This window comes from Acanthaster planci, linkage group LG05, assembly GCF_054643075.1.
Source record: "Acanthaster planci isolate LZ-2023a linkage group LG05, COTS_SCS, whole genome shotgun sequence".
Lineage (NCBI taxonomy): Eukaryota > Metazoa > Echinodermata > Asteroidea > Valvatida > Acanthasteridae > Acanthaster > Acanthaster planci.
The window spans coordinates 17,057,005-17,080,236 of record NC_141781.1 but is presented as its reverse complement, the minus strand read 5'-3'; the positions used below and the strand labels follow the sequence as shown (position 1 = coordinate 17,080,236).

At 40.0% G+C, this 23,232-nt stretch overlaps 1 protein-coding gene across 4 annotated transcripts in view; it reads left to right on the top strand.

The window, feature by feature from the left end:
• The window catches only part of LOC110987942 (bis(5'-nucleosyl)-tetraphosphatase [asymmetrical]-like), a 53,735-nt gene that overhangs the window by 27,305 nt on the left and 3,198 nt on the right, over positions 1–23,232 (top strand). The window lies entirely within an intron of this gene.

The following is a 23,232-nucleotide window of genomic DNA, read 5'->3' as shown; positions in this document are numbered from 1 at the left end:
TCATCTTCCCCTCCAAGGTACACGTTTCGGAAAACAAAAGTTGTTCGTTCTACACACACTCCTACACACCCACACAAAAAAATTTTCCGAACGATCTACTGTACAAAAATTGCCCACACATCATGGATCTACACACACTGCAAACCCTAATGGATCCTGGCACTGCGCCAGGGCTTGCTGCGCCATCAATCATGGGTACCAAAATAGACTTTGGATCAAGTCGGTCCTGGTTCGATGCAGTCCACCTTTCTTGCAATGTGCACAAGGCCACCAATGATGCATTCACCTCAAGTTTACTGTATCAAGTTTACAGTACACTTAAGATTTTATTAAATTTTGAAATTGGACTGAAAAGAGGGTCTGAAAATCTGTCCAACGGAGTCGTAATTTTGTTCTGTCATTGGTAGAGTTTGGTCAGAAAATTACCTTGGTCATATGAAAATGCACTATTTCTCTATATATAGCGATTTTTTTTAAGTTGGTGCCCTGTAAAAACGAGCAATCAATATCAAAACTGGTACCAATATTGACTGATAGAAGGCTAAATACACAATATGAGGCTCAAACAAGGCTCCTGTAAGTCCATACTGAAAACTGCTGACAAACATTTTATTGATGCTTCCAAAAGACCATGATAATGACTTTCTTTCATCAGAGTTTCATTGTTCAAAGACCCACTCTAATGACCCCATAGCGATGCAAAGATAGCTCTAATTATGACACAAAGTTAGGGATACCCCTAAGTAAAGGCTTGTCATTGCCTCATACATTTTTCCCCCTCAATTTCGACATCAGATTTAGGACTGGATGCAAGCTCAAAACCCTGCAAATTTCAATGCTCCTGTGCTTTCCTTTGTAAAACGGCAAGCGTTTAAACTTTTGAAGGCCTTAATCATCAAAATTATTTTTTTTTACTAAAAGCATATATTGGGCCATTTTTCCTGAAGGTGAAGTCGGATTGACCTAAAATTTTGCACAACCTCAAGGCTACATGTGACCCCCATACATGTCGAATTTCAGCCAAAACCGTTGACCCCCACCTTATCATGTTCTCCGTGGTCCTCTTGTAGACACACTCTTAATGCATGTACATGTACCAAAAAGATCACACACTTCTTTCATAAGTTGAGACATACATATATATGTAAAATTTATCCTCTGGTCAGATATTGTTTCTTCTGGTATTCCCACACTTGATGAACAACTAGATTAATGCATCAGCGATAGTCTTTGCTTCTTGAATTGGGATTGGTATGACCTCTGGGTATCTACACTGTAGTTGCATAGTCACATACCGGTACTACCAAAACATAACGGTTTCCCTGCTTTGACAAAACTACATGTACTTGCCCTAAGGTGTCAATTCCAATGTGCATGAATGGAGTATCTATGATAGGAAGTGAATGCTACGTTTTTCTGCTTTCTGACATCTGTCACAAGACTTGCAGTACTCTGCTACATCTGCTAAAACATTTTCCCAAAAGAACTTTTGCAGTATACAGGTACGTTACTGAGTTATGTCTATTCCTAGATGCCTAACCATCGGTATGTTGTGGGGTACTTGTAATATCTCTGCCCTATACTGCTTCGGTATTATGATCTAGAACTTTGTTTCAAACTTGTTGTTAGCTTGTTTAGGAGTCCACTGCCTATACAAAAATCCCATCTCTCACAAAGTAGCACACTTTCCCTGTGGCAATATCCTTCTTGGGTATTGCGCTATCCCATATCCCCACCAGAGTTTCATCATTCTTCTGATTCTTACAAAGTACAATTACTCTTTACTTCTATCTGAATGTCTCCTAAGTTGCTTTCATCATATTTTTCAGTCCCTATGAACTTGTCTGACTTTACTGTCTCTTTGTTATTTTGGATTTCATCTGACTTGGTTTCCTCTTTGTTTTCATTGTCGCTCTGTATTTTAAAGGGGATGGGCTATGTAGGGTTAAATTGACGTTATATGATAGTTTTCAACCGTCTTATATACACTACGTTGGATGAACCCCTCTTTTATGTCATTAAATCAGCAAAAATTGGCGATTTGTGTGGGCTTTTTTCAGTCTCCACCTGAGTTCTTCGCAAAAACTTATCGAAATCGGTTGGTGAGGCCAGCAGACAAATCTTAGCAAAAATGTGACGTCATTGGATGGACTCAACTTTCCAGACAAGAATGCATAGTTCCGGCAAGACAGAGTTGTCGCTTAGGCGAGATCATCGGGTACGTCACATACCTCATTACCTAAGACAGCATCTACTGGTAATCTTTGGGCCACTGCCACCTTAATCCACCCAGTTTCATATTTACCTTCTATATACATGTACAAGCAAATAGGATACTTCTTGGTACTCTGGTCACATCCATCAACTTAACTGTTTTATATCCTTCATCGTGCTTCCCTCAGGCGCAAATTTTTTGTTAACCATCATCTGTGTACAATCTGTGTATCTCAGTGGCTGGCTCACTGTTAATCATGCCTCTGCATTCATATTTGCTCAACAGTGCAGTATCTACACAGACCATTACTTTCTTGGGTTCTGTATTTGACTGCTCTTTCATGCTAGTGTCATTGGCTCTCTTCTGTGGACAATACAAGTTTTTTTTTTTTTTACAGCGTCTTTATTCAGATTACCCGTAAATGGTTATCAGTGTCATTTAAAGATACTGCAGGGGAGCTCATTAGGAAGCAAAGCTTTTTAGTATGAGCCAAAAACGTTACCGCAAATGGTAAATACAAATACATGTACACATATAAAAAAGGCATCGAATACTTTGTTACATATAAATGCAAGCAACAAAAAGCACTACAGATCAGCAGCCTTATCAATTCCATGACCTACAGTGTATGTCCCATTTTCTTGCACTCAAAACATTTACTGGTATAGGCCTTCTCTTGATCCTGTTTATTCATCGGTTTTTGAGAACCTGAATTTGAAATGGAATAATTTCCAGTTGATGACTTTGCATAGTTCTTGTCATATTTGGACTCCTTGTGTCCATTAGGATGATTACTTGTTGGCTTGCCACCCCTATCTCCAGGTTTTGGCCTTTGCCGATCCCCCTGGGTCATTACACCTTTCCTAACTGTGACATAGTCATTAGCAAGCTCAGCCATTCGATCAATACTGTCCGGATTCTTTTCTCTTAGCCAAACAACTAAATCCCTTAGCATTTGGTTGTAGGCCTATTCTAATACCATAACCTTCTTCATATCCAACAAATCATCCACTCTACATGTATCTGCATTTATCCGTCTTATAAGCATCTGATCTATCCTTACTATCCATTCTCTGTAGGACTCATTGTTTCCTGCTATGAATTAATGACCAATTCCATTGACCAATCAGAATAAAACTAAATGATGTACGTATGATGTGCCTTACACGTGCATATCGACTGCCCCTGTTCAGCGAGGTACATGGAAAGCGGCATGGAAAGCGACGTACACATCGTTCCACAATTGCTCACATTCGACAGGAACACTGCGCCGTGCCACCCAAATGTATGCCATGCACGCATATACATGTACAGGGCGTACGTGCACCATGTGTATCGTACACTCATCCTGGCCTACCGCTCACCGGCGGCTCGGCCTGCTCTATCCATGCACACTGCATGATCACAAGCGCATCACAGGCGACACCCGTTGGCCTATCCAATGACTTAATAACAGCGCATGCCCAAGCCAAGCATTTTAATGTACCATGCAATAATGTTAGTCTAGAACACGTGCTCATCAACGTGTACGTGCAATGACAGTATATCAAGAGCGCCACGTTTTACATTCACAAAGGACAATTGTATGGTCGTGGCAGTATTTTAACTAACACTGCAATGTAGTGTTTGCAGATTAGTGCAACGTGCGGCACGCGATCCAAACTGTACATACATGACGTCGGTCGATCAGGACTACCCTGATTAATTCTCACGTATGTTTTTGTGTGCAAAATGACTGGCCTAGCCAGTTTTTGTGGTACACAAAATGTTGACGAAAAAACGGCTGCAGTCATAACAGGCCGTAGCCTTTTGACACGCAGTTGCTGGTTCAGCACTTATCACAGACATGTACAGGTATAATGCGTATCCTACTTTTTCTTATACTTGAATGAATATTAATTTTCTTCTGGTAAACGCAACACCTTCCGAGATCAGGACAAGGCCAACTTTGACTCAGTTCTCCGTCGCCTAGATTTGGCTTCTCGCTTTGGCCTCCGATGTTCAGCCTTCCTCCTCCATCTCTTAGAATATATTGCCCAGGCTTGTGAGGAGGACTCTCCGGTCTCAACAGATTTCGCAGCCGTTGCCTTGCGAGGGCTTGACGAGGGACTTGATTTTGTCTTTGAACAGGTCACTCGTATTTTGCTTCTGGCCACTTTCAGCTGCAGAGCCAACGCAGTGGACGCCATGCACATCCCTTACGAGTCTGTCAAGAACAAACTGCTTGATCCATGCACATCCCTTACGAGTCAGTCAAGAACAAACTGCTTGATCTGCCGCTTCTCGGAGACAACTTGTTTTCCGGGAAATTTACTGAGGTCCTTGTGTCGGAGGTGAAGCATATGGAGATCGTTAAGAAAATTTTACTCTGTCCGCCCCCATCTTTAGGTCGCTCCTTTAATTGTCCACTCTGGTCAGTTACTCTGCCATCAGACTCCCGTCGAGCTCCACCCCGACCGCTCCTAGGAGACTCCAGCCACGTCTCGCTGGTCGCCGGTTCACGCACCACGTGTCCCGGGGGGCAGCACAGGTGACTACTCCCCTTCGCCTTCGGCGGCTGTTGATCCCAAACCCGTCGGCACCCATCTGGGTAATTTCATCGGGTTCTGGTGGGAAATCACCACGGACAGCTGGGTCCATTTCCCACAATTGCCCACGGCTAAGTCAGCTATCCACCAGCTTCCTCTTGCCTTCCTCTTGCTTTTTTTCTGACACCCAAGAAGGAACTCGGAAAGCCGATAATCAATTTGAAACCACTCAACAAATTCATCAAGCCAAAGCAGTTTCGAATGGAGACCCTGGACATAGTCCTGCGCTCCCTACCAGTCCCATGTTGGGCCGCCTCCATAGATCTACGGGACGCGTATCTTCATATCCCGACACACAAGCAGGACCGCAAGTTCCTTTGCTTCAAATACTGTGGCCACACCTACCAGTTTCATGCTCTTCCATTTGGCCTCTCCACTTCGCCAAGGGTCTTCACCCGAGTTGCCAAGACTGTCGCCACCCATCTGCGACAGCGCGGCGTTGTCATCTTTCAATACCTGGACGACTGGTTAATCATCAGCCGCTCTCTCAACAAGGCCAAAGCCTGCACTTCCCTCACCCTCGACGTCACAACACGCCTGGGGTTCCTCATTAAGTACAACAAGTCGGCCTCCATCCATCACAGAGGCCGGCCTATCTTGGAGCAATCCTCGACCTCCGCAAAGGCATTGCAGCTCCAACGCCAGAGCGCATCCACAACCTGCGTTAATGCGTCTTCCAGTTCCTACAGTCCAGGGCTCCTCCAGCATTAGCCTTGCTCCGTGTTCTTGGCTTAATGGCCAGTCTGGTCACTTTTGTCTCATGGTGTTGACTACGGATGCAGCCACTTCAACTACATCTCCTATCTCGGTACCTCACAAGAGCAACCCAATCACAATACCGGTTCCTCTTCCGTCGGATATTCGCAATCACCTATAGTGGTGAACCATCACTGAGAACCTATTGGTCGGCCTTCCCTTCACTCCTCCTGGTCTGGAAGTGACTGTGACAACAGATGTGTCGCTATTACGATAGAGAGCATCAACATTTTGGAACTCAATGCTCTTTGCCACATCTGGCAGCATCTAGTTGGCCGCTTGGTGTGAATCCAGAACGACAACTCCACAGCAGTGGCGTACATCAACCACCAAGGCGGCACTTGGTCCCCTCAGTTCTGCGTCCTTGCATGGCAGCTCTTCATGTGGGCGAGTGATCAAGGGATCACCCTCCAAGCTGTCCACATTGCTGGAACAAGCAACAGCATAGCAGATGCACTCCTGGGGCACCGTCAGCCCGACGGAGTAAAGTCTCCTTCCGAGAGTGGTCAGCCAGATTTTTGCGGAGATCAAGTGTCCTCATGTCGACCTCTTCACATGTACTGACAATGCCACCTTCTGACATTCTACTCCAGGTTCCCTCACCCGCAGGCGTTTGTGACAGACGCACTACAGGTCAACTGGTAGGGCCTACTAGCGTACGCCTTTCCTCCAATCTCCCTCATCCCACAGGTCCTGTCCAAGATAGAACGGGAGCCATATCGCATCCTTCTCATCGCCCCAATCTGACCTCGCCAACCGTGGCTTCCAAGGCTGATAATACTATTGGTACGGCAACAGCTGGTCCTTCCTGCCAGGGAAGACATCCTTCGTCAACGCAGATCGAGGATCCTCCACCCCGCGCCGGTGAGTCTTCACTTGACATACTGGACATTGTCCAACAATCCTTTAGGGCGTAGGGCCTTTCTGCAGATGCTGCGTCCATGGCGGCCTGGGGTCGATGACTGTCCACCCGCAAAATTTACATCAGTCGACTACAACATTTTAATAGATGGTGTGATGACCATGATGTTTCTCCAACTGAAGCTCCTGTGAGCTTCATTGCAGACTTCGTCATTCACCTGTTCCACTGCTACCATCCGCAACTACCTGTCGGCCTTGGCGGCTGTTCACTCGGGCTTCAGCGATGGATCGCCTGTCTCTGACAACACTGCTATCTACCATTTCCTTCGAGGAATGTTTGTCGAGCATCCCCACGTCAAACGCCTGGTTTTATCCTGGGATCTCGGAACCGTTCTACGCTTCCTTGCCAGTCCTCCCGTCGAACCATTGTCCAACACACCTGATCTCCATCTAAGCATCAAACTGGTGTTTCTCGTGGTTCGAGATGTGGTAGCGAACTACATGCTGTATCGATTGCCAATGGTCACATCTGTTGGGAGCTGCATGGGGTTCACCTTATCCTGACCATTGGGTTTCTAACAAAAGATATATTTGTCCCCAGCATAGCCTCACTTTTGGGAGACGACTCTGACAAGGGATGGTGTCCGGTACGGACTCTCAAGTGGTATCTTGCCAGGACCAAGCATTGCAGAGAATCTAATTAACAGCTCTTCAAGACATCAACAAAACTCTTTCACCCGGCACCAAAGGACACTCTTGCCCGATGGATGGTTTCAGCCATCATCTTCGCGAACTGAGACTGGCCGACACAACCTCATGAGGCGACCTGATCCCACATCGGGGCCCACGTTGTTTGGGCCGCCTCTGCATCCTGGTCCTACGTCAGGGGAGTTCCTTTTACTGAAATCTGCCGGGTAGCTTATTGGAAATCTCCCTCTACCTTCACCGAGTGCTACCTGAAGGACACTCTGCAGAATGAAACAGCCCATAGCACAGCAACCCTGAGTTCGATGGTCGAGACAGTGTCCAATGCCGTTCCGGGACGGACAGCGGATACTTTGACTTAAGGAGTTTCTCCTGTTAAGTGCTCACCCTGGTGGCGCCCACCTAATGCTTCCGCTAGTAATTACACTCCCGTCACCAACCCGCCTCCATGGTACGGTGCCACTCTGCATATGTAGGCTGGGCAGGGGTATGTGAATGCAGGAGACTCCTCCCCCATGTGGTGTGGGTCGGGTCTCCCAGTGATACTTACCCCTGTCCAGCTGCTCCCGCCTTTCCTTCCCCACTTCCGCTCCGGTGATATTCATCGCTTTGAAAAGAAGGACGAACATGGTGGCGGGATCGCAATGCATTGTGGAGGGTCAAGGGGCAGTATGTATAATGAAGTCTTTCAGCAAATTGTAACAGACACATGGGAAATTTGCATATGTAGGCTGGGCAGGGGTAAGTATCACAAGGAGACCTGACCCACACCACGTGGGGAAGGATTTTACTTTGGCACTGGCCACAAACAGAATGTTGCAGGAGGCCGTGGTTGATTTTGTATGGAGTTAACAACATTTAACGTAATATTGAAATATTCAAAATTTAATAATATATCACTTGATGACGTCATCATGATGTCATTATTGTAGTATTATCTTTGTGTCGAATTCTTTCCTTGGTGTAACTTTGATAACATTTGAATATTGCTGAACAACCAAACTTTTGCCTTAAAAACTTGTACGAAGTCAATGGGCTAAAATAAGTATTGAAAAATCAATAATAAATCACTTGATAACGTCATCGTGACGTCATTGTTCTAGGACCATCTTTGGATAAGGGTCCTTCATTGGTTCCATTTTGATGAAGATCCAAAATCGCAAAAGCAAAAGGAAAACGAAGCAAGACTAGATCTGCAGATTGTCCAAGGAAAATGCAAGTGGCTTTTTTTGCATTTATATATTTCAAAAGGTTATACTTCGATCTGTTTATGAGTACAATTGGAATTTGATTTGAACGATACTTCTGTAGTTGTTACTAATTGGCAACAACATGTAACTATTCTTTTTTGTATATCGTCAGTTCTAAATGTTACTTTATTTTTTGTTTTAAGATGTATTATTGATTTTCATAGTCATATGCAAAGTTTCAAAACGATGTGACATTTACTTCAGGAGATATAGGGCTGTAAAGAGTGCACCAGTAATATCATGTGACTTGTCTCCTGCTGAGGTCATCATCACATCAGGTCAAGCACTCTCCAAAGATATTTACGTCATGAAATATAGCGCTTTGAAGAGTGCACCCTCAATGTCACGTTGCACCCTTAATGTCACATGACATGATTGTCTCATGAACGTCATCATCACATGACGTTAATTCTCATTTACAACACTTCCCTCCCTGAATACCTATCAAGATTCAACCCAATTGAACGTGGACTTAAGGAGATATAGGATTCACCTTTAATGTCACGTGACTTGTCTGCTGATGACATTGTCATCACATGAGGTCTATTTTCGTGAATGAACCTTTCTTTCCTAACTGTTTGCAAGGTTTCAAGCCAATCGGACATGTGTAATACAAAATACAATACAAAATGTTATTGTTATCGTGGAAAGAGTGCGAATGAGATATTAAAAACATATTTCCCTTTTGCTGTTCCATACGGTGCCATCTGCTCTCCGCACCATGTGCTTGGCGATTTGTCAACTCCCTACGCAGTGTGCGCTACCTACGTTACAGGCACATGTTGCGCATTCACGCACACAGAAGCCAATGCACACTATTCGAATGGGATTTGCAAGTTCGCAAATGTTGTTAGGGGGATTTCGTCATCAGCGATTCATCTTTGTGAAGAAGTACACCACTTATGTTCTTCATGCAGTTGACTTCAATGTTTTAGCTATCATCTAATACACAATTCACGCTTAAATCTGTTACAGTCGATTTGTTACCGAATTTTGAAGAATAAAAGGACTTTTTATCATAACTTCCATGTGCCAAAAAATTCACAAGTGTTTTAACTGGTTAAAGATCATTGTCTACATCAATTTTCAGGCTATTGGGACAAACTTTGCCATTGACATCTATTCAAAATTCATTTTTCCAAATGTTCAACCTGTCGCTAGTGGGCGCTTGCCAATTATGTGATGTCATCAGTAGATGATTTGAAGAATACTATACCCCACCCACCAACACCGTTGAAAGGAAGTTGATACCTATTACCACATTCAAACAATAAGCCTAGGAAGGGTCATGTGATTTCATCCACACAAGATAAAATGTTTTGTGTATGTGGATAGCAATATACATTTCAATTCATCTGGCAAGGTTCACAGACAGGTGTCTATTATTCTTACATAGTAACATGAACTTAGTGTATTGTAATGCAGACCTTAAAAAAATCAATAATAAATCAGCTGATGACATCATACTGGCGTCATTATTTCGGCATAATATTTTTGTGGGGTCCTGCTTAGTATAATTGTGATGACGTTGAAGTGCACTCACAGACAAAAAATTGTGCCTTCAAAACTTGTGAAAAGTCTACTGGACGGTAAAAAGAATAGAAAAATCAATAATGAATCACACGATGATGTCATCATGATGTCATTATTACGATACAATCTTTTGATAAGGGCTGTTACGAGATGGTGTTTTGGTGACAATTCAGTTTTGCAAAATTGCCAAATTAGTGCTTTGAAAATGTATAAAAAGTCGAAGGGACAAAATAAATGTTGAAAAATCAATAATAAATTACTTGATGACATCATCATTACGTCATTCCTTTGCAATAATCCTCGTATCAATGTCTTTGTTGGCTTTCACTTTGGCAACTATCATACATCACAAAGTTACAAAATTGTGGCTTGAAAACGTGTACAAAGTCAATGGGCTATAAACCTGTTTGCAGAAGCACTGCTATTTTAAGTTCATGTCACGTGATTTGTGCTTAAACTGAACAATTTTTGTGAAATATTACTTAATATTCAGACTCTTGGGTACATTTCAAACCGAATAACAGAGCGTAAAGCACACGATTTCTCTTTTGTTCTCATAGTTATCTTGCGAAGTTAAGAACTACTTGTTCACTAGTGTTAAGTAGAAAAACGTGTACAAACCCTATGGGGAAACTTTTAATATTAAAAATTCAATACCAAATAAGGTGATGACGTTATCATAACGTCATAAATAAGGCACTTATCTTGCAGCAGGGTGTGTGCCAGCTGAAACTTTGATGATGATTTGGGATCACCAAGTTACCAAAATTGTGCCTCAGCAACATGCATAAAGTCAATGGGCTGAAATAAACATTAAAAAATCAATAATAAATCACTTGATGAGGTCATCATGACGTCATTTTTTTAGGACCATCTGTGCATTAGGGTCCTTCATTGGTGTTTGATAAAGATCCGAAGTTGTTAAGCGGCTAAAGCTGTTGGCAGAAGAAACGTGCACAAAACAAATGGGCTTTTGAGCAGAAGAAAAAGAATAGGAGGAAAAAACTGTAGCTTATCTGTCTGTTTGCCAACAGAACAGAGGGCTTTTTCGCATTCTTTTGTACATTTGAAGAACTACATTTGAACATCATCACATCAAGTCATTTTTCGTATATAACACCTCTCTTTCAAGTTATCTGGAAAGTTTGAACCTGATAGAACATGTACTTCAGGAGATATAGGGCTGTAAAGGGTGCACTTTTAATGTCAGGTGACTTGTGTCCTGATGACGTCATCATCACAGCAGGTCAACATTTGTCTGTAACACTTTCCTTTCTAATTATCTGCAAAATTTCAATGAGAAAGGACATGTCCTTTAGGAGATAAAAGGCTTTGAAGTTCATGCCAAGTCAAAAAACGTTTATAAAAGCTACAGAGAAAATAAAATATTAAAAAATCAGTATAAAATAGGCTGATGACGTCATCATGACGACATTCTTTTTCAATAAATCTTGCATCTTTGTTGGCTATCACATTGCCAACGATCTAACATCGCAAAGTTAAATTGTGGCTGGAACACACGTACAAAGTCAAGGGGACGTACAGTCACGTACAGTTCATGTCACCTGATTTGCGCTTAAACTGAACAATTTTTATGAAATATTACTTCTTATAGTAATCTTGAGCCTAAGTAAAGGACTACCCGTTCACTTGTGGTAATTAGAAAAACGTACAAAACCTATGAGGAAAAATTAAATATTCAAAAATCAATATAAAATAAGCTGATGATGTCATCATGACATCATCCCTTTGCAATAAATCTTGCATCAGGGTCTTTGCCAGCTGTAACTATGATGATGAATGAAGATCGCCAAGTATCAAACAAAAATTGTCCCTTGAAAATGTGTACACAGTCAATGGGCTAAAATAAATAAATATGTGAAAATCAATAGTAAATAACTTTGTGACATCATCACGAGGTGATTATATCATCTTTGCCTTAAGGTCTGTGTTTGGTGTAACTTTGATGAGGATCAAAGATGGTCAAGTTACCAAAACGAAGCCTGAAAATGTGTACAAAGTCAATTGGCTGAAGTAAATATGGGTTTTCCCGGCCGAATTAGTTAAAACAGTATCCAAATTCATGAAAGTGCATTTACATTTGAGCGATTTCTGGAAGCCCGTTACTCCCATGGTTGATTTTCGAAACTTTGTGCACTCAGTTTCGTTTGTGGACGTCCAATCATGCACTTTCAAGGATTCAGTTTAGTAACAGTATCATTCAATTTCACAATGCACAAGCGTCACTCAATTTCGCCCTGGGTGACTGGGAGGTGGATTCCTATCCAAATTTTACTTTCATGTCCGTCAATAGGCACTCACATTCGCAATGTTAGCTTTTCAAAGTATACGTACCCTAAGTATTGGAGAAAAGATAGAGTTTCTGTATAATTATGATACATGCACAGTTCCAGAGACATCTTGATCGCTGGCGATATTTGCCCAGATCTTTATTATCCCCAACCTTTTCATTTAGCATATACTTTTATACTTTTGTTCTGTTAAATGCTTATGGGGATAATATTGTGTTATTATTTTGTTTTGAAGTAAAAAATTCAGGTTACACGAAACCGATTTTGTTCTTTCTTTTTATAAATCTTAAAGCAGGAAAAATACAAATTACAAGAGTACTGCTGAAAAGATTGAGTATTTGGTCACTGTTTTAACAATAATTGAACCAGATAAGAAGAATTTGATGAAAAACATTGCACGGATGTCAGAAATGCTTGCTTATTCATGAAACCGCATGCCTATTACGAGTACCACAGAGTGACAGTGCAAATTTGACTTCTGTTTGGGGGTTTTCTAAAGTGAATAGTGACTCAAACTTTGCTGTTTAACAGGAATTTGCAATTGCGTGCTCATGGAGTTAAATTGAATGATTATTTTGGCTCATTGAATGTTGATCTGGACCGTCAATCAATTTCGTGCTAAATTGAATGAGCCTGACGCTAATTGGAGTGCCAATTTTAAAAAGTTGGGCAAGAAAACCTATACTAAATCACTTGATGATGTCATCATGATATCATTGTTCTATGCACATCTTTGAACTGAGGTCTTTCAATGATGTAAGTTTGATGAAGATCCAAAGTTGCAAAAGGACCGAAGTCGATGGCAGAAGAAACGTAGACAAAACAAATGGGCTTTTGTAAGAAGAGGAAGAAGAAGAAAGAAGAAAAAAAAAGAACTAAAAGAAGACCTTTTTGGCAAAATTACAAAAAAGCAAAAAAAAAAGAATCAGAAAATACTTTTTCGCAAAGTTGCAAAAAAGCCAAAAAACCCCAAAAAATGAACAGAAGTAATGCCTTTTTTGCAAAGTTGCGAAAAAGCCAAAAACAGGACAAAAAGAATGTCTTTTTTGCAACTTCATGTACAAGGCTGTTTCGCATTCAGAGCCTTTTCTAAACATCATTTGTACAGTTTGTAAGCTATTTAATTCTGAGAAGAAAAAATCATTTAAAACTTTATAATTTGTGTCGTTTGCATATGTCAGGTGACTTGTCACTTGATGACATCAACAACACTTCACGTTCAATATGGTGTATAACGCATGTACATGCACTTCCCTTTCTAGCTGTGGTACTTGCAAAATTCAATTTCAATCAGGCGTGTACTCAGGAGATATGGGGCTTTTAACTGAGGGTGCCCCTGTAATGTCATGTGAATGGTCAACTGGTGATATCATCGCATGATGTAAATGTTTGCCTACATGTTTATCCCTCCCCTTTCTAGCTAGCAAAGTTGGAGCACAATCGTTCATGTAAAGTTCAGGTGATACAGTGCTTTGAAGGGTGTACTCTTAATGTCATGTGGCCTATCACTTGAAGACATCATCCATGATACCAATTTTGGACTATAACACTTCCCTTTCTATCATGGGTATGTGTGAACTGTCAACCCAATCGGACATGCATTTCATGAGACATACCGGTAGATTTTTAAAGAATGTGATGCACCTTTAATGTCACATGACTTATTAACTGATGACATCATCATCACATCAGTACTATTATCATGATTTGAGGGCCTTGAAAAAATGACTTTATTTCTATAGAGGTGCACTCTAAAGAGTGTCAAAGAAGAGAAAGTGGAGAAAATCACAATTTATGACATCATCATTATATCACAATTGTTTTTTCAAATGTAATACAACCCTGTTTCCATTCATACCACAGAGCTATAGCTCTATGATCCATACAATTCTTAGCTCCGTTAGACTTGATCTTAAGAAGTTGGGCTGTGATGAATTCAACTATGTAGGCACATCATGTGGTCTTAAATGATCTGAAATAAATTGTTCTGTTAAAAATTTGAAAGAAGAGATTTGTTCAGATCAGAACAGTACTCTCTACAAACCACTTATTTTGCCCTCACGGTAAGATCTGGACATGCAGGTAAATGCCAGGCTGATCGAAAGGGTAGAGGGTTTCAAATTTTGACCTTCAGCACAGTCATTTCAATTGGATTACAAATGGGTCTGGGAAGTTCATGTTCAGCATAGGGCAAGTCATTTTGTAAGGAAACTTATTGGAAGGTTACACACGAGAGCAACCGCCTCTCCTTTGTTGGCAAGCGTACATGTATGTCGTGATATATTTAGTAATTATTCCCATGTACAATTTGTACAATTATGCTTCAACAATGTTTCTCTATAAGAGAATCGAAGTGGCTGAAGACACACCCACTTTAAGTAAGTCATTCAGATGTTGCAGATGACCAAAGGGGGATTTGGGACATAAATCCGCCCATCACCCATCTGACCTGGATGCACACTAAAGGGAGTAAAGGCTGCATTGCAATGCTAGTGAAGCTTATTTTTGCATCACCCCAGCTCATCTAATTTCTCTCCAATGAACAGACTGGGGTACAGTGTACTCTGAAAACCCACAGAATCACAAGTTGAGAATATTGGTAGGTTCTTATAAACCTTTAAGTTATGTTTGTGTATTTTTTGACAAATGGAACAATCTATTTTAAAATATGTAAAATGATCCAAAAAGCTAGCATCAGACTAGCATGCCTGTAAGCTTTGAAATGGGAGTACTCTGGGTTTTTGTCCTTTCCACACTTGAAAAGCTTGGGTGAGTGCTAATTGCACTTGATGTAGCTTCCAGTTTAAAGGTAACATTTGATTTATTATGAACATAATATAACACGGCTTGTAATGACATTAATAAAAAATGTGATTACTGGCTTCCCTGAACCAAAGTGTAAAACTTTGAACACTGTGACAACTGCCCTTTTTTACTCCACCTTGTGAGCGGCATCTTCCAGGTCATCTCTGCTTGGCTGATATCCAATCAAGAAGAGAGTCAATCAGTTACAACCTGCTTCCACTGGGTATTAACACATGTATTGGCTAAAAAATAATAAACCATATTGTCAATATATGTAGACTATACCGTAGTACTTTCAAGTTAAGATGAATTATGGGTCGAGCACCGAGTTGCTAATGTTGCTGTGAGCAGCTTATCACCGAAAGGTTTTCCCTAGGATTGTTTCTGAACTTTGGGGAAATGTCTCAGCAGATCAACGTATATTTTGATAAACACTGTATGCTCAGTGCTTGTTCGAGAGCTTACGTTGAGTAAGGGCAAAACTTCCCCAAAGCAAAAAAAAATACATCTTGAAAAAATAGTTCGCGGTACCCGCTGCTTCACCTGACTTGAACCGGCCAGCCTACCCCGGCAAGGTCGGTGGTCGAGTGGTTTAGACGTCTGCACTAGTAAACAGGATGTAATGGGTTCGAGTCCCACCCGAGTAAGCTTGTGCCTTTTTTCGCAAAATCTCGGACAAGCACTGAGCATACAGTGTTTATTAATATATACGTTGAGTAAGGGCAAAACCTGTTATATAAATTATGAATCATGTTGTTAACATACACATTTGGCATGTTTGGGCAAAGTTAATGAACTCTGCTAAATGTTTTAATAAAAAAAGGTGATTTCCACAGTCCCATGCAGTCACTCGGACCAGTCCTTGCTTTCTGCTTGGATCGCAGATGCTGGAACTAGCACTTAATGCACGACACTGGGCATTTTCCTCACTTGTGCCTGGTTGGGGCCACAAGTGGGTGTACATGTGTAGTGATATGTGCACCAAATTGAGGGCAAAGGTCACATTGTACACGAACTATATCAGACAATCACACTTCGAAATAGTGCTATTACTTCATACTTTGCTCTTAAAAACAAATCGTGCTGATCTGCTTACATGTATATATATGAAATTGGTGAATTGAAATTTACAATTTTTCTACAGAATTTAAAAGACATTGGATTTGATTAGATTCCAGACATTATGACAGGAAGATAGTAGTAGTATGCATGTAAATTTGTATACATGCACATATAAATTGTGAAAAACTAATAAGATTCAATGAATGAGGTCATGATGACATCACTTCAGAAATGCAATCAGGGATTAACTGTCAACGTACTGAGTGAGTTTCATAACAATAAGACATTGCGTAAAATGTCGAATTGTAAATCATACATTATGGTGACGTCATCATGACGTCTCCAGATTTCCAACAAATGGATATCCAATAGACCTTCTGGAGGTCTAGCAAAAGGATTTTGAAAAAAAAAAGTTTTGATCAGGAGATATGTCAAAAAGAATGCCAAAATGACATAAAATTAGAAATTGTCCTAAAGCAGGTGGTGAGTCTTTATGACATTACTCAACTTTTTACATACAACACATTTGCATTTGTTTCTGTGCAAAATTTCAACCTACTGCAACAAGTGGTTCCAGAGATACAAGCCCGAAAAGAATTTAACTTTGTGGGTTGTCACGTGATAAGTGATGATGTCATCGTGACGAATATCTTTTAGGACTATCCTCGGGTGGTAGTCTAAATATATGCAAAGTTTGAGGGCAATCGCACTCACTGAAGTGTCAAAGTGTGGATTACTGAAATAAAAATACCAAAAAACTGGTTATTTAAAAAATTTGATTTTCTTCATAATCATGATGTCACTATTCCGTGGGATTTTTCTTTCTTTTAATGTGGTTTCAAGACCTAAATCGTGTCTCACAAATAATCCTGTTAACACCAACATGTATACTTTGGAGAAATTTTTTACGCCGAAAAATCCAGTCTTCTGATGTGGGTCATGTTTTAATTACTTAGTAAAAATCACCCTAACCCCCATCCTCCTACCAGGTTCATTGACGTGTATACGCAATCATGCATTTTCTTGCCCTTTTAATTCCAATGTTTTCTCAAAAAAATGCTGCAGACCGTGTCTGACATTGTTTGATTGTTTGAACTGAAGAAAAAGAAAGGCATTTTGAGGGCTTTCTGTTCCTGTCTCTCAAAAGTGTCCTATACTTCATCACAAACCAGAGAACGAAAACAATAGCTGCTTCGGCAGTGTAGCCGAAGCATCTACAAAAAAACAAACAAACAAAAAAACAGAGCTTATTTGTCAGTTTACCAACAGAACAGAGGGCTTTTTTGTATTCCTTTGTTGACTCCAATATTTTAGCTATCGTCTGAAATGGACAATTCACACTTATATCTTTTACCGTTGATTTTTACCGAATTTTAAGAAAAACAGGACTTTTCACTGTAAGTTCTGGTTGGATGACATCGTTGGCCCAAAACTGAAATTGAAAATTCATTTTTCATAATTTCAAACCTGCCACTAAAGGGCACTTGACAATTGCGTGATGCCATCAGTGGATGTCTTAAAACGTACAATACCCCAAGAGACTAACAATGAGTCAATATCTAATACCACTTTTTACCAAGCCCACTTCCGGTTTCGACCGTGAGGAAGGGTCATGTGATTTGATCCACACAAGATGAATTATAGACCAATTTGTACTCTGACTTTTGCCACAAACATGATGTTGCGGGAAGCCACGGTTGATTTTATTGGGATTTTTTAAAAAATTGGCAATATTTAAATATTTGTAATTTAATAAAAAACCCCTAGATGACATCATCATGACGTAATTATTTTAGTGTAATCTTTGTTTTAATGTGCTTGGTGTAACTTTGATGACAATCGAACATTGCTTAGTTACTGAATTTGCTGAAAAAAATATTAAAAATCAACAAGAAATCACATGATAACATTATTGTGACGGCACTTTTCTAGGACCATCTATGCATGAGGGTTGTTCACTGACATTGTTTGACGAAGATCCAAAGTTGCAAAAGGACTAAAATCGACGGTGGAAGAAACGTGTACAAATCAAATAGGCTATTGGGCAAAAGAAGATGACAACGAAGACTAGAGGTCTATGATTGTACCAGAACAATTCATTTGCAGATTGTAAGAACAAAGTTGAAGAGACCAACTGTCACAATTAGGTTTAATAAAAAAAATGGTAAATCAGAAAGCAGAGGAATTCGAAAAAATGTGAATTAAACAAATTGCTGTCTAGAAATATTTACATGTAGTTAGAATATACAGGTTTTATTTCATAGGTTGAAAGAATTTACATGTTGCTATTTCCAAATCAGTGCAATAGGTAAAGGACGTGACTTGTCAAATGATGATATCATTAAAGGAGGTGAATTTTCATCTGTAACACATTTCTTTCTACATATCTGTGAAGTCTCAACCCGATCAGATACATGTATGTACATCAGGAGATATAGGGCTTTTAAGGATGCACCTTTATTGTTATGTTACTTATCAGCTGATGATGTCATCACACAAGGTCAATTTTTTTATCCAATATCCCCTTCTAATTATCTGCAAATGTTTAACCTGCCAAGACGTGTACTTCATGAGATAAGGGGCATTAAATCATGCACTTTTACTGTCATGTGACTTGTAAACTGATGGTGTCATGATCATATGAGGTCATTTTTCGTCTAAAACACATCCCCTTGTAGATATCTACAAAGTTTCAACCTGATCAGACATAGGGCTGTAAAGGCTGCACCTCTAATGTCACGTGATTTGTAAACTGTTGACGTCATCATTACATGAGGTCAATTTTCGTCTGTACCACATCCCCTTCAAGATATCTGCAAAGTTTCAACCTTTTCAGACGCACTTTAGGAGATATAGGGCTGTAAAGTATGAACCTTAAATGTTATGTGACTTTTCTCCCAATGACATCATCATCGCATGAGGTCAAATTTCGTCCATCGCACCACTCTTCTAAATATCTGCAAAGTTTTAACCAGCTTCGACGGTTACTTTACGAGATATAGGGCTGTAAATGATGCACCTTTAATGTCACGTGATGAGTTCATCATCCCATGATATCATTTTTGTCAACTACTTATCCTCTCCTAGATATCTGCAAAGGTTATTTACTTTAGGAGATATAGGGCTTCGAAGTTTGCACATTAAGTACCCTGTCATGTGACACCTGATGATGTCATGATCACAGTTTTCATGACGGGCGATCACTATACCCCAACGGAACTAAACACCGTTGAAAACAACTTGATACCTATTACCACTTTCAAACAAGGAGCCCTCTTCCGGTTTCGACTGTAAGGAAGGGCCATGTGATTTGACCCACACGAGATGAATTGAAGACCAAATTTTATGCTTGCACTTCCCACATACAGAATTTTGTGGGAGCCCATGGTTCATTTTATATGGATTTTAAAAACTGTAGCCTAATGTTACATTTTTAAAATTTAATTATAAATCAGTTAATGGCTTGATCAGGACATAATTATTTTGGTGTCATCTTCGATTCCAGGTCTTTGTTTGGTGTTACTTTGATGACGATCGACGAGTACACGACAAGTCGTGTACAGAAAAAAGGGGATCAAAACAAATGGGCTTTTGAGCAGAAGTGGAGGAAGAAGGAAGAAAAAACGAGAGGTTGTTTGTCTGTTTGCCAACAGAACAGAGGGCTTTTTCGCATTTTTTGTACGTTTAAACAACTAAGGCATATATATAAGGCATAGATATAGCACTTTAAATGAGGCACCATTTAATGTCACGTGACTCGTCTGCTGATGATATTGTCATCAACTAAGGTCAATTTCCGTTTTTAAACCTTCCCTTCCTAACTGCCTGCAAGGTTTCAATCCAATAAGACATGTACAATACAATATACAATACAAAACATTATACTTATTGCGGAAAAGGCACAGATTAGATATCTTAACCATTTGTTCTTTTGGCGTTCCATACAATGCGATCTGCTCTCGGCAGCACGTGGTAGGCATTTTGCCAAGTCCCGAGTATAATGCTTTACGCACAGTGCGCTGTCTATCTTGCAGGCAAATATTGGGCGTCCATACACACACAGTAGCATATGCACAGCATGCTAATGGATTTTTGAGTTGGCAATTTATTCTTTGGGGTTTTTTGTCGGCGGCGCTTCACGTGGGTAAAAAAGTACACCAGTTATGCACTTCATGCAGCTGACTCCAATGTTTTAGCTGTCATCTCGTGCACAATTCACACTTATATCGCTTACGGTCGTTTTTTTTTCTGAATTTTGAAGAATAAAAGAAGTTTTTATTGTAACTTCCGATCTGATGACGTCATCAGCCCCAAACTTCACACACGTGTTGACTGGGTAAACATGAATGGTCATCTACATCAATTTTCAGGCGATTCGGACAAACTTCGCCAAAGACATCCATTCCATTCTGGAATTTTTAACCTGTCACTAGAGGGCGGTCGACAATTAGGTGACGTCATCAGTAAATAATTTGAAAAAGCCTATACCCCAGCAGACGAACCCCGTTGAAAGCAACTCGATACCTATTACCACTTTTAAACAATGAAACCACTTCCGGTTTCGACCGGAAGAAAGGGTCACGTGATTTGACACACACGAGATGAATTGAAAACCACATTTCATCCTGGCACTTGCCGCAAACAGAATGTTGCGGGAGGCCAGGGCCGATTTTATATGGAATTTTATAAATTTAAAGGAATATTTAAGTTTTCAAAATTTAATAATAAATCACGTGATGACGTCATCATGACGTTAATAATTCAGATTTATCTGAAAATATGTAAAATTGATAATAAATCACTTGATGACGTCATCATGACGTCAGGTTTCTAGGACCATCTATGCATAAAGGTTAGTCATTGGTATAAGTTAAATGATGATCCAAAGTTGCAAAAGCACTAAAGTCACCGGTAGAAAAACGTGTACAAACAAATGGGCTTTTGAGCAAAGGAGAAAAAGGAAGAAAAACGAGAGCTTATCTGTCTGTTTGCCAACAGAACAGAGGGCTTTTTTGCGTTCTTTTGTACATTTAAACAACTACGGCATCATCAAGATTTGAACCCAATCCGACATGTACTTCAGGAGATACAGGGCCTTAAAGATTGTATTCTCTGGTTACATCGGTCTGCAAACCCCGCCTTATTTGCATGATCATAAATATGCATTGTCACTCTAACAAACCAAAATTCTTTGATAATATCTAACATAACAGTAATTGATTGCACTTTTCACATTTTCTGTGTAAAAAATTTAAGAAAAAAGATTGCAGGACCACTATAGATGACATCTGTTGCACTATCCTGAACATTTTGGTGCAAAAATGAATTTCACTTTTGATAACTACGGTTTTCGTAGATTAACTTCTAAACCCTGGATTTAGCTTTTCAAGAAGTGGATTTCACTTCTTAAGCACTTAAGTTAAGCTAACGCTTTCCAATGAAGAAAATATTCAATTTGGGTTATTGCCACAAACTATCTCTGTTTCTCAAATTCTCATTCTGTTTCTCAAATTCTCATAGAGCTATCGCTCAATCGACGAAATCAAAATGTGCTATCGCACACTGACTGATCACGAGTCTCTCTATGTCAAGATCTGTTTGCTGCCTCTCCAATGCTTCACTGCGATTTTAACCCCGCAGAGAGATCATGCTAACTAATCTAAATGCCATGCAAATTTCGAAATTCCACACGTTTTCAAATTTTTCCCGTGTCAAACGTATTTGGTCATATTATTCAACAAATTTACATACTCCCCGTGTTACTATACATAGGAAGGTGGGTCCTGAAATATGCTGAATATTCATTATATATGTACCAAGGTTTTACGCCGTCTTGTGCCAGTGACTATAAAGTTGTACTGTATGATCTACACTTCGAAAGTACTCTGACATTCATGCAAACGACGCCATGTGGGATCTGCAAGTTAAGGGTCTGGTGTTGTCATTGACTTCATCACCCGTCCTGTTTTGGGGTTCAAAACTTAACATCTGAAAATACATGTAGTACATGATGCGTTACATAAATGTACGCAGTGTTCACTTTAGCAAGAAGGCAACTATGAATGGTGGTTTACAATGACAATTACAAGTTCTAATTAACCATCTTCACCGACTCCAAAGTTGTCTTGATTTTGAATGTGGGAGTGGAAATTTATGTGGGGGGCATCATTCAAAACGTTTCAAATTTCATACGAAGGAGAGAACACATTAATTGATCCATTAATAAACAAATTAATAACAGAAAATCAAAGACTAAGTAATAGAAATGGTTGTAAACTGCGTCACAAATCTAACATATTCAGAAAGGTAGTGCTAGTGTAAGAGTGTAAACATGTCTTCACTTCTGAAGTAGCATTGATTTGGTCTAGTGATCACTTTTTTATAGTCTGACACTTAAAGGGAATAGAAAGTGAAAACATTTAGTTCACATTGTTATTTCAAAATAACAATATATACATAACCATTTCAAAAATATCGTCAATTTAATTTTTACCCCATTAATATTGTGAATCCAAAATGAATAAAAAGATCCTGCGTTTTCCCGCCTTCAAAAATTCCCCGTTTGGCCGTTCATGCTCCAAGGCTGATCGGATGACATCATCGCCAGAACGCTGACATGTACAGTGTACATGTACATTGCACACAGTGCATGCAGTATTGCACGCTTGCAAGTTGCGTTTGATGTAGCTTGGCATGCGGGCTAACACTGTCTCAGGTCAAGAAATACATGGTAGAACCTACACTATTAATTTCTACCTTGAACTGAGACGGCAATACCGCATGTGCTGTATGTGCGCAATGTACGTGTACAATGTACGTGTACCTGTTTGCATTCTGGCGATGATGCCATTCAATCAGCATGGGAGCGCGAACAGCCAAAAGGGGTTTTTTTGTGGGCGGGGAAACGTAGGATCTTTATACTCATTTGGGGGTCACAAGCAATAGGGTAAACATTAAATTTATGATGTTTTTGAAATGTTGACGCATTTCTTTATAGTTATTTTGAAATACTTCTCGTAAACTAAATGTTTTCAATTTTTGTTACCCTTTAATGTAATGTACAGATTGAACATGGCATAGTGTACGTCATATGAATAAACACCCTCTTTCACACTGACAGATGCAAAGCTGTAGTACATGTACAT